The 11,363-nt window shown below is 42.7% G+C and overlaps 1 non-coding gene across 1 annotated transcript; it reads left to right on the forward strand.

Moving 5' to 3' along the window:
- The first annotated feature begins 5,845 nt into the window (after positions 1-5,845).
- On the forward strand, positions 5,846-5,979 carry LOC117063552. The gene has a single exon (XR_004428985.1). It is a non-coding gene; the product is annotated as a small nucleolar RNA SNORA70 (small nucleolar RNA).
- The last annotated feature ends 5,384 nt before the right edge of the window (positions 5,980-11,363 follow it).

The following is an 11,363-nucleotide window of genomic DNA, read 5'->3' on the forward strand; positions in this document are numbered from 1 at the left end:
GAAACCAATGAGAACAAAGATACAACATACCAGAATCTCTGGGACACATTTAAAGCAGTGTGTAGAGGGAAATTTATAGCACTAAATGCCCACAAGAGAAAGCAGGAGAGATCTAAAATTGACACTCTAACATCACAATTAAAAGAACTAGAGAGGCAAGAGCAAACACATTCAAAAGCTAGCAGAAGGCAAGAAATAACTAAGATCAGAGCAGAACTGAAGGAGATAGAGTCACAAAAACCCTCCAAAAATCAATGAATCCAGGAGTTGGTTTTTTGAAAAGATCAACAAAATTGACAGACCGCTAGCTAGACTAATAAAGAAGAAAAGAGAGAGGAATCAAATAGACGCAATAAAAAATGATAAAGGGGATATCACCACCGACCCCACAGAAATACAAACTGCCATCAGAGAATACTATAAACACCTCTACGCAAATCAACTAGAAAATCTAGAAGAAATGGATAATTTCCTGGACACTTACACTCTCCCAAGACTAAACCAGGAAGAAGTTGAATCCCTGAATAGACCAATAGCAGGCTCTGAAATTGAGGCAACAATTAATAGCCTACCCACCAAAAAAAGTCCAGGACCAGATGGATTCACAGCTGAATTCTACCAGAGGTACAAGGTGGAGCTGGTACCATTCCTTCTGAAACTATTTCAATCAATAGAAAAAGAGGGAATCCTCCCTAACTCTTTTTATGAGGCCAACATCATCCTGATACCAAAGCCTGGCAGAGACACAACAAAAAAGAGAATTTTAGACCAATATCCCTGATGAACATCGATGCAAAAATCCTCATAAAATACTGGCAAACCGGATTCAGCAGCACATCAAAAAGCTTATCCACCATGATCAAGTGGGCTTCATCCCTGGGATGCAAGGCTGGTTCAACATTCGCAAATCAATAAACGTAATCCAGCATATAAACAGAACCAAAGACAAGAACCATGATTATCTCAATAGATGCAGAAAAGGCTTTTGACAAAATTCAACAGCCCTTATGCTAAAAACGCTCAATAAATTGGTATTGATGGAACGTACCTCAAAATAATAAGAGCTATTTATGACAAACCCACAGCTAATATCATACTGAATGGGCAAAAACTGGAAAAATTCCCTTTGAAAACTGGCACAAGACAGGGATGCCCTCTCTCACCACTCCTATTCAACATAGTGTTGGAAGTTCTGGCTAGGGCAATCAGGCAAGAGAAAGAAATCAAGGGTATCCAGTTAGGAAAAGAAGAAGTCAAATTGTCCCTGTTTGCAGATGACATGATTGTATATTTAGAAAACCCCATTGTCTCAGCCCAAATCTCCTTAAGCTGATAAGCAACTTCAGCAAAGTCTCAGGATACAAAATTAATGTGCAAAAATCACAAGCATTCTTATACACCAGTAACAGACAAGCAGAGAGCCAAATCAGGAATGAACTTCCATTCACAATTGCTTCAAAGAGAATAAAATACCTAGGAATCCAGCTTACAAGGGATGTAAAGGACCTCTTCAAGGAGAACTACAAACCACTGCTCAGTGAAATCAAAGAGGACACAAACAAATGGAAGAACATACCATGCTCATGGATAGGAAGAATCAATATCGTGAAAATGGCCATACTGCCCAAGGTGATTTATAGATTCAATGCCATCCCCATCAAGCTACCAATGACTTTCTTCACAGAATTGGAAAAAACGGCTTTAAAGTTCATATGGAACCAAAAAAGAGCCCGCATTGCCAAGACAATCCTAAGTCAAAAGGACAAAGCTGGAGGCGTCACGCTACCTGACTTCAAACTATACTACAAGGCTACAGTAACCAAAACAGCATGGTACTGGTACCACAACAGAGATATAGACCAATGGAACAGAACAGAGTCCTCAGAAAATACCACACATCTACAGCCATCTGATCTTTGACAAACCTGAGAGAAACAAGAAATGGGGAAGGATTCCCTATTTAATAAATGGTGCTGGGAAAATTGGCTAGCCATAAGTAGAAAGCTGAAACTGGATCCTTTCCTTACCCTTATACGAAAATTAATTCAAGATGGATTAGAGACTTAAATGTTAGACCTAATACCATAAAAACCCTAGAAGAAAATCTAGGTAGTACCATTCAGGACATAGGCATGGGCAAGGACTTCATGTCTAAAACACCAAAAGCAACGGCAGCAAAAGCAAAAATTGACACATGGGATCTAATTAAACTAAAGAGCTTTTGCACAGCAAAAGAAACTACCATCAGAGTGAACAGGCAACCTACAGAATGGGAAAAATTTTTGCAACCTACTCATCTGACAAAGGGCTAATATCCAGAATCTACAAAGAACTCAAACAAATATACAAGAAAAAAGCAACAACCCCATCAAAAAGTGGGGAAAGGATATGAACAGACATTTCTCAAAAGAAGACATCCATACAGCCAACAGACACATGAAAAAATGCTCATCATCACTGGCCATCAGAGAAATGCAAATCAAAACCACAATGAGATACCATCTCACACCAGTTAGAATGGCAATCATTAAGAAGTCAGGAAACAACAGGTGTTGGAGAGGATGTGGAGAAATAGGAACACTTTTACACTGTTGGTGGATTGTAAACTAGTTCAACCATTATGGAAAACAGTATGGCGATTCCTCAAGGATCTAGAACTAGATGTACCATATGACCCAGCCATCCCACTACTGGGTATATACCCAAAGGATTATAATTACTCTACTACAAAGACACATGCACACGTTTTTATTGCGGCACTATTCACAATAGCAAAGACTTGGAATCAACCCAAATGTCCATCTGTGACAGACTGGATTAAGAAAATGTGGCACATATACACCATGGAATACTATGCAGCCATCAAAAAGGATGAGTTTGCGTCCTTTGTAGGGACATGGATGCAGCTGGAAACCATCATTCTTAGCAAACTATCACAAGAGAGAAAACCAAACACCGCATGTTCTCACTCATAGGTGGGAACTGAACAATGAGATCACTTGGACTCGGAAGGGAACATCACACACTGGGGCCTATCATGGGGAGGGGAGAGGGAGGGATTGCATTGGGGAGTTATACATGATATAAACGTCATGCACATGTACCCTAGAACTTAAAGTATAATAAAAAAAAAAAAAATAATAATAATAAAAAAAGAAAAAAAAAAAAAAAAAAAAAAAAAAGAATTTGCGATTGAAGTTGAGACAAACCAAGCCACCTTCCCAAGTCTCCCACTGCTCAGGAGTGATACCAACATCTTATTAATTTAGTGAAGTTCTAGGAATCGTGAAACTGAGTTGTATTTTGGAGAAAAGGAATCAAAAGTCTCTCTCTCTCTCATTGAAGATATCAAAAAGATCATTTAAAATACATATTATATTTGACTTTATGTTAATCCATTTTCATGCTGCTGATAAAGACATACTTGGGCCTGGGCAATTTACAAAGGAAAGAGGTTTAACGGAGAACTCCCATTCCAGGTGACTGGGGATGCCTCACCATCATGGTGGAAGGCATGGAGGAGCAAGTCACATTTTACATGCATGGCGGCATGCAAAGAGAGCTTGTGCAGGCAAACTCCTGTTTCTAAAGCTGTTAGTTCTCATGAGACTTACTCAGTATCACAAGAACAGCTTGGGAAAAACCCACCCCATGATTCATTTACTTCCCATCAGGTTCCTCCCACAACACGTGGAAATTATGGGAGTTACAAGGTGAGATTTGGGTGGGGATACAGAACCAAACCATATCATTCTGCCCCGGCCCCTCCCAAAACTCATGTTTTCACATTTCAAAACCAATCATGCCTTCCCAACAGTCCCATGAAGTCTTAACTCATTTCAGTATTAACTCAAAAGTACAGTCCAAAGTCTTATCCAGATAAGGCAAGTCCCTTCTGCCTATGAGCCTGTAAAATCAAAAGCAAGCTAGTTACTTCCTAGACATAATGGAGGTACAGGAATTGGGTAAATACAACCATTCCAAATGGGAGAAAGTGGCCACAACAAAATGGCTACAGGCCCCATGCAAGTCCAAAATCCAGTGGGGCAGTCAAATCTTAAAGCTCCAAAATGATCTCCTTTGACTCCATGTCTCACATCCAGCTCACGCTGATGCAAGAAGTGGGTTCCCATGGTCTTGGGCAGCTCTGCCTCTGTGGCTTAGCAGAGGACAGCCTCCCTCCCAGCTGTTTTCACAGACTGGCATTGAGTGTTTGCAGATTTTTGAGGTACATGGCACAAGCTATCGGTGGATCTACCATCCTGGGGTCTGGAAGAGGATGGCCCTCTTCTCACAGCTCCACTAGGCAGTGCCCCAGTAGGGCCTCTGTGTAGGGGCTCTGACCCCACATCTCCCTTCTGCACTGCCCTAGGAGAGGTTCTCCATGACAGCCCCACCACCTGGCATCCAGGCATTTCCGTACATCCCCTGAAATCTAGGAGGAGGTTCCCAAACCTCCGTTCTTGACTTCTGTGCACTGGCAGGCTCAACACCACGTGGAAGCTGCCAAGGTTTGAGGCTTGCACCCTCTGAAGCCATGGCCTGAGCTCCACATTGGCCCTTTTCAGCCATGGTTGAAGTGGCTGGGACGCAAGGCACTAAGTCCCTAGGCTGTGCACAGCATAGGGACCCTGGGCCTGGCACATGAAACCACTTTTTCTGCTAGGCCTCTGGGGCTGTGATGGAATGGGCTGCCGTGAAAACCTCTGACATGCTCTGGATATATTTTCCCCATTGTCTTGGAGATTAATATTCAGCTCCTCATTACTTATGCAAATTTCTGCAGCTGGCTTGAGTTTCTCCTCAGACAATAAGATTTTCTTTTCTTATTGCAGCATTGCAGCATTGTCAGGCTGCAAATTTTCCCAACTTTTATGCTGTGTTTCCCTTTTAAATCTAAACGCCTTTAACAACACCCAAGTCTCCTCTTGAATGCTTTGCTGCTTAGAAATTTCTTCCCCCAGATACTCTAAATCATCACACTCAAGCTCAAAGTTCCACAATCTCTAGGGCAGAGACAAAATGCTGTCAAGCCTCTTTGCTAAAACATAACAAAAGTCACCTTTGGTCCAGTTCCCAACAAGTTCCTCACCTCCATCTGAGGCCACCTCAGCCTGGATCTTATTGTTCATATCACTATCAGCATTTTTGTCAAAACCATTCAACAAGTCTCTAGGAAGTTCCAAACTTTCCCACATTTTCCTGTCTTATTCTGAGCCCTTCAAACTGTCCCAACCTCTTTACCCAGGTCTAAAGTCATTTTCACATTTTCGAGTATCTTTTCAGCAACACCCCGCTCTACTGGTACCAATTTACTGTATTAGTCTGTTTTCACACTGCTGATAAAGACATACCCGAGAATGGGCAATTTACAAATGGAAGGGGTTTAATGGAAAACTCACAGTTCTACATGACTGGGGATGCCTCACAATCATGGTGGAAGGCAAGGAGGAGCAAGTCACATCTTACATGGATGGCCAGAGAGCTTGTGCAGGTAAACTCCTATTTTATCAGATCTCGTGAGACTTATTCACTATCATGAGAACAGTACGGGAAAGATCCCACCCCCAAGATTCAATTACCTCTCACTGGGTTCTTCCCACAATGCATGGGAATTGTGGGAGCTATAAGATAAGATTTGGGAGGGGATAGAGGACCAAACCATATCAGATTTTATTTTCAAATGCATTTTCTTAAAAACCAAATACAAGATGCTTTTTAAAGAAATTATTTACACATATTCCAATTGGCATATATATTTTGTTACCATAAAAAGGTAATATACACATGTGGTTGTATACGAAGAAGAAACAGATAGTAGGTTACATGTAAAAATGATAAAGGGCTGCAGCTAATTGAGCTAATGGAGTTCCTTTCCTCGTGGGGGTCCAGTGTGCAATAGCTGCAAACTGCAGCTTCCTTGGTAGTGTATGCAGCCTGTTTCTTGTATGGGTTGCTCTAAGGGACCTTGAGACAGGCCTTTCAGATGGATGTTCATGTCTCTGACCTTGCACTACCCTCAGTGCAGGCTCCAAATAGGTATTCGAGGTGCCTTTGGAAAGCCCCAGGGTGCTGTGGCCAGGGTTCACATTGGCCAAGTCATCATGTCCATCCGCACCAAGCTGCAGAAAAAAGAGCATGTGACTGAGGCCCTATGCAGGGCCAAGTTCAAGTTCCCTGGCCACCAGAATATCCACTTCTCAAAGAAGTGGGACTTTACCAAGTTCAGTGTGGATGAATTTGAAGACATAATGGCTGAGAAGCAGCTTATCCCAGATAGCTATGGGGTCAAGTACACTCCCAATCCTGATCCTCCGGACAGGTGGTGGGCCCAGCACTCATGAGGGCTTCTACTGTGCTGCCCTCTCCTAAGGCCCACCAATAAATCCTACTTCCTGTCCACCTTAAAACCAAATGATAAAGGGTAGTCACCTCTTGGGAATGAGAATAGGGCTGGTGTGGAAGTGAGTTTTTACTTCTCACTTGACATATTCCATGTTTGAAAAACTGTTCCAAAGTGGGTATCATTTTTATAACAATTAAATTTCAAAAAATATTTCACTGTGTGCCTAATCTGTGCAAGGGGAGAATGCAGAGGAGGGAGGCATTAGAACCGCATGCAAGGAACACCAGAGTCCCAGTGTGTTTGACTGCAGAAAGTCATTACTTTATCACGTTTGGCTAATAAATACTGTATGAAGATTACTTCTGATTTGTAATCTCTTAATTACAGATACACACAAAAGGCCAGTCATGAATCACCCCAAATTGGAAGCAAGCAAGCTGTCCTTCAGTGTGTGAATGGATAAGCAACCATAGTGCATTTAGATAATAGAATATTACTCAGTGCTAAAAAGAAATGAGCTATCAGCCATGACAAGATGTGGAGGGTATTACAGCCATATTACTCAATGAAAGAAGCCAGTCAGCAATGGCTACAGACACACAATTCCAACTATATGACATTCTGGAAAAGGCAAAACCACGGAGACAGTAAAAAGATCAGTGGTTGCCAGAGGCTGGGGAAGGGGTGAAAGAGTAGGATGAATTGGTGGAGAACAGGGGGATTTTAGCCCAGTGGAGCTAGTTCTGTATGAAACTGTAATGATGGATACAGGACTTTATGCATTTATCAAAATCCATAGAACTGTACAATACAAAGAGTGAATTTTAATGTATACGATGGATTCAATTAATAATAATGTATCCATATTGGTTTGTCCATTGTAACAAATGTACTACATTAATGCAAGATGGTAATAGCCTAACTGTTGGGCAGAGAGAGGATGCATGGGAGCGCTCTGGATTTTTTGCTCAGTTTTTCTGCAAACCTAAAGCTGCCCCCATAAAACTAAAACCCACATTAAGAACAAAGTTAACGCTGTTTAAACATAATAATAATAAAAGGCTACTAATAACATACTAATGTAGAAAACTAGTATTTCAAAACCACGTCAGGATTCTGATGCTCTCATCCATGTTTCTTTGTTTGTTGTCTTCAAGGTTAGGCGATGCTTTCCTTCGCTGTCCAGTTTGCAGAGCCGTCTCGGAGCTGGTGCGGGTCCTTCCTCGGTCGTCCTGGCTCTTGGGAAGGAACCAGGCGGGCTGCGGACCTGGCGCGCCCTCGTCCGCCCTCAAGTCCTTGGAAAGCGCAGACCTCTTGCGCTCTCCAGCGCCCTGCCAGGGTGCAAGGGCAGGACAGGTGCATCCCGCGTGCTGCGGTGGCGATCAGCGCGGACACGGAGCCCGGCTCTACCCGTCCGCCCAGGCCCGGGGTTCTGCCAGAGCGCTGGGCGCAGAGCAAGCGGGTCCGAGCTCCAGCACCTTCGGCAGCTCCCGGCCCCGGGGTACGAACGGCGGCCACGGCTCACCGGGTGCAGGAGCAGTCGGCCAGGACACTAGAAGAGAAGCCTAGAGCAGGGCGAGTTTTCCCCACCTCCTCTGACCAGTTCAGGCTCTTAAACCCGCCGTGCAACAGACGCAGGTACCCGCTCAGGACGCTCAGTCAGTGGTCCGGGAAGCCTGGGTCGCGGTGCACCGTGTTTAAAAAATAAACACCCACTTCCCTTGGGGCCATTGATATTTATTCTATTTCAATTATGCAGATGGTTTCCATTCCTTGGCGTCTGAAGTGTTAAGGCTGAACTCTGCTTTCCCAGCTATTCGCATGTATTTGTTTAGGGATGGAGTCGCCCTGCAACACGGGCTGCTCCTATGGCAACTGCTACAAAACAAGATCAGGCTTCCCCAGGGTCGGGGGAGGAAACCTCCCAAGAAAGCCAGGCACTGGAGTCACGGGTGTGGATGTCCTTTTAGGGCCTAGGAAAGAAGGGTCTGATGAGAAGGCATTGAAGAAAAGCCAGTATGACGACGATGCTTTCGTGGTGAAGTTTTGTGCATTTTCTACTGAACATTTTTTAAAGTATGCCCTTCTTTTTGAGTTAGAAGAAAATGTTGGCATTCAGAGTTAATGCTTCTTAAAAACAGTCATGTGGAAGGGAAAGTATTCCACCTTAGCTCATTTGCATACAGTTGCATTATTCTTGATCTTTGTTTATATATGTACGTGTCCAATGAATATACTGTAGGATGTGTATGTAATTATCGTATCATATGTATAGCATGAATATAATTATATAACTTTTCTTTTGAAACTTTGTGCTTCAGAGAAGACACTTTTTGGGAAACTCCTGCACACTTTATACACTGAAGTTCTTTTTTTTGAGACAGAGTCTCACTCTGTTGCCTAGTTTTAAGTTCTCTCTTTTGAGAGGCAGTAAGTGATGATTAGGGAGAATGAATGGACCACAGAGACCGAAATGAACTTGTAAGTGATTCTCTTTGGAATCTGAATGGGCCTGAGAGGCAGACCTTATCTCGGGAAAAAGTCTGTCAGGTGTGGTCACATTCATCAGGCTTTTTTCTGAGATAATGAGATTCCAGGGAGGGCATAGAAAGCATTTATGTTTCTTTTGGTAAGCTTCCTTGGTCAGATAAGGACATTTGAGAAATAGTCCCTGCCCTTGGGGTTTGGGGAGGCACAAGACAGGTTAGAGGGACCTTCATTCTGAGGCTTATTTCTGAGGCCACTCAGCTTTCAAAAGCCCTCAGGGTGCTCAGGTGCCATATTTTGAGGAATGATTTTCTATATCCCCCAACATCATCAAACCACCTCATTTAAGCTTCAGGTGATAGCCCATGGTTCCTTTCTAGGTTTTGTTTTGTTTTGTTTTGAGACTGAGTCTGGCTATGTCCCCAAGGCTGGAGTGCAATGGTACAATCTCAGCTCATTGCAACCTCCACCTCCTGGGTTCAAGAGATTCTCCTGCCTCAGCCTCCCCTCGTAACTGGAATTACAGGCACATGCCGTGACGTCCAGCTCATTTTTGTATTTTTAGTAGAGACAGGGTTTTGCCATGTTGGCCAGGCTGGTCTCAAGATATCCACTCACTTCAGCCTCCCAAAATGTTGGGATTACAGGCATGAGTCATCTCGCTTGGCCTATCTTAAGTTCTTATATTAAATATAGAGTTGACGTTTAGGATTCCTCTGGATCCAGCCTAAAAAGCAAGTCTTTATTTCCTTCTAAAGAAAAGGCTTATAACACTTTCAGACCCAATGCTCACCATTTTTCTCTTTTTTTTGGAGACAGGGTCTTGCTATGTTGCCCAGGCTAGACTGCAGTGACTATTCAATACTGGCATCATCAGACCACACTGTGGCCTTAAACTCCTGAACTCAAGGGATCCTCCTGCCTCAGTCTCCCCTATAGCAACAGGCATGCACCAATCATCTTTTCTTTTCTTTTCTTTTTTTTTGAGATGGAGTCTCATCTCTTCACACTGTCGCCTGGGCTAGAGTGCAATGGCACGATCTTGGCTTACTGCAACCTCTGCCTCTCAGGTTCAAGCAATTCTCCTGCCTCAGCCTCCCAAGTAGCTGGGATTACAGGCGCCCGCCACCACGCCTGGCTACTTTTTTGTACTTTTAGTAGAGACCAGGTTTCACTATGTTGGCCAGGCTGGTCTCAAACTCCTGACCTTGTAATCCGCCGACCTTGGCCTCCCAAAGTGCTGGGATTATAGGCGTGAGCCATGGAGGTTGGTCCATGATCACTTTTTATAAACACACTTTTCAGTAATACCTACTATGCTTAATTTTTTAAAAATAGTCTTTATTTTTAAGAGCAGTTTTAAGTTCATAGCAAAATTGAGTAGAAGGTAGGGACAGAGATTTCCCATACACATACCTTCCCCTACACATAGCTTCCCCTACTATCAACATCCCCCACCAGAGTGGTACATTGTTGCAATTGATGATGCTACATTGACACATCATTATCACCCAAAGTCTGTGATTTACTGATGGTTCACTCTTGTACATACGATGGGTATGACCAATGTCTACTGACATGTATCCACCATTATAGTATCATACTGAGTAGTTTCACTGACCTACAAACTCTCTGAGATCCATCTCTTCATTCCTCCCTCCCCACCAACCCCTGGCAAACACTGTTCTTTTCACTGTCTCCATAGTTTTACCTTTTCCAGACAGTCATATGGTTGGAATCATACAGTACAGAGCCTTTGCAGATTGGCCTCTTTCACTTAATAATATACATTGTAGGTTTCCTTTCTGCCTTTTCATGGCTGGAGAGCTCATATCTTTTTAGCACTAAAAATTTTCCATTGTCTGGATGTACCATAGTTTTTTCACACATTCACTTACTGAAGGACATCTTGGTCATGTCCACGTTTGGGCAATTATGAATAAAGCTGCTATAAGCATTCATGTGCAGGCTTTTGTGTGGACATAAGGTTTCAACTCATCTGGGTACATACAAGAACTATGATTGCTGGATCATAGGACAAGAGTATGATTAGGTTTACATTAATAAGAATTCTCCAAACTGTCTTCCAAATTGTCTGTATCATTTTGCATTTCCACCAACACTGTGGAAGAATTCCAGTTGCTCCACATCCTCACCAGCATTTGGTGTTGTCGGTGTTCAAGATTTTGGCTATTCTGATAGGTGTGTTGTAATGTCTCATTGCTGTTTTCATTTGCATTTCCCTGATGATATATGATGTGGAGCATCTTTTCATGTATTTGCCATATAACAAATATCCTTAACACCTCTTTAACAATCCTGAAATGCAATTCTTAGCTAATATCATTTACCTATAATATAATTGTTAAAATAGTCAATACAATGCTCTAAGAAATAAAGGACTAAAAGGAAAGTGATTAATAATGACATAGTACAGGGACCCCACAAGAGAAGACATGATGAAGTAGACAGATGATTGCCCTTAAATGTAATAGGATCACCATGGAAGTAAAATATCCCAAATCAGCAA

This window comes from Trachypithecus francoisi, unplaced genomic scaffold (assembly GCF_009764315.1).
Source record: "Trachypithecus francoisi isolate TF-2019V2 unplaced genomic scaffold, Tfra_2.0 Contig01554, whole genome shotgun sequence".
Taxonomy (NCBI): Eukaryota; Metazoa; Chordata; class Mammalia; order Primates; family Cercopithecidae; genus Trachypithecus; species Trachypithecus francoisi.